A 1997-nucleotide genomic window follows, 5' to 3' on the forward strand; every position below is an offset into this window, starting at 1 on the left:
TGGTCTTGAACTCCTGACCTCAAGTGATCCGCCTGCCTTGGCCTCCCAAAGTGCTGGGTTCACAGGCATGAACCACTGCGCCTGGCCACCCTCTTGCACTTCTGAAACAACCAGCAAACCAAACAACCAACCAAACAAACATCCCGCTTTCCCTACACAAAAGCAAAACCAGGCCTGGAAAGGAAGTGAATCCAGGAGAACAGAAAAGGAAGGTGGGTTTTGTCTCACGGGTCAAAACCCATATTATGGCACACACGCAGGGAAATGAATGACTCGCTCATCAAGGCATCACTGTGGGCTCTAATGGCTCCAGCCCTCAGCAGTCCCCCCAGCTCTGTGTCCCAATGCCTCTTTCGTCAAAGGGAAGCCCCTGTGACTGCATGATGCACAAGAAGGAAGGCGGTCATGACCACGGCTTAGAGGCCGGCCAGGGCACTCCCTCCTGCCTGCGCAGGAGGCGACTCCCAAAGCAGAAAGCACAGATGGGACGTGAAACATGCAAAACACACATCTCAACATTTATCCAACCATCTGCTTTGAATATGGGAAGTTTACTGCATGTCAATTAAACCCGTATAAACTGTTAAGGAGAAAACGAAGAAAAAAGCAAGTGTAAAAAAGCAGTGTGGGCCGGGCGCGGTGGCTCACGCCTGTAATCCCAGCACTTTGGGAGGCCGAGGTGGGTGGATCACCTGGGGTCAGGAGTTCAAGACCAGCCTGGCCAACACGGCAAAACCGTCTCTACTAAAAATACAAAAATTAACTGGGTGTGGTGGCAGGTGCCTGTAATCCCAGCTACTCGGGAGGCTGAGGCAGGAGGCTCACTTGCACCCGGGAGGAAGAGTTTGCAGTGAGCAGAGATCGAGCCACTGCTCTCCAGCCTGGGCGACAGAGTGAGACTCCAGACTTCGTCTCAAAAACAAACAAAAAAGCAGTGTGTACGAAGACTGGAAATCTTACCCCCAGGATGAGCTGGGGCTTGGAGCACTGATTTTCTGCTCTGTGATTGGATTTTCCAATCTCCCCACCCCTCTCAGTGACTCCTAATAAAATGCACCCTCGCTTCCACTTTCTAGCCCCTCCTCGCTGCAGGGAGGCGCAGCTTGTCCTTGGTGGGCGCCTCTTTCGGGGGTGGGGGGACCCTGCCAGCGACTTTGGGGACCCCGAGCAAGAAGGGCCTATTCGAAAGGGCCCGACTGCCGCTTGGGCTTAGGGGTCCTGAAGCCCTGCAGCATTTTCACACACACCGGGAGGTGCGGGGTCTTGCGGCAGGACAGTGGGCAGGGCCAGGAGCTCGCCCCCGCAGCTCGACCCCGCACCCTGTATCCCCCTCCCGGGGAATCGGTCTCCCTGCTGCCCGCGTTCGCCCCTCCTGGGGAATCCGTCTCCCTGCCTGGGTTCGCCCTTCCTGAGGGATTCCGCTTTCCCGTCGCCAGAGTTCCCCCTTCCTGAAGGCTCGGCCTCCTCGCCGCCTAAGTTCACCCCTCTTGAAGGATCTGGCTTCCCTGCCGCCTGAGTTCGCTCTTCCTTCCCCCCTGCCCTTGTTGCCCAGGCTGGAGTGCAGTGGTGCGATCTCGGCTCACTGCAACCTCTGCCTCCCGGGTTCAAGTGATCCTCCTGTCTCAGCCTCCCAAGCAGCTGGGATTACCCGCGCCCGCCACCTCGCCCCGCTAATTTGTATTTTTGGTAGAGACGGGTTTCACCGTGTTGGCGAGACTGGTCTCGAACTCCTGATCTCAGGTGCTCCGCCCGCCTCCGCCTCCCAAAGTGCTGGGACTACAGGCGTGAGCCACCGCGCCCGGCCTCGCCCTTCCTGAAGGCTCGGCCTCCCCGCCGCCTAAGTTCGCCTCTCCTGAGGGATCCAGCTTCCCCGCCGCCAGGGTTCGCCCTTCCGCAGGGCTCGGTCTCTTCGCCGCCTAAGTTCGCCCCTCCCGGGCACCCACCTGGTCGCCTCTGCCGCCCGCCTTCGCGCCTCCTGAGCACCTACTTGGCCGCCT

This window comes from Mandrillus leucophaeus, unplaced genomic scaffold, assembly GCF_000951045.1.
Source record: "Mandrillus leucophaeus isolate KB7577 unplaced genomic scaffold, Mleu.le_1.0 Scaffold54, whole genome shotgun sequence".
NCBI lineage: Eukaryota > Metazoa > Chordata > Mammalia > Primates > Cercopithecidae > Mandrillus > Mandrillus leucophaeus.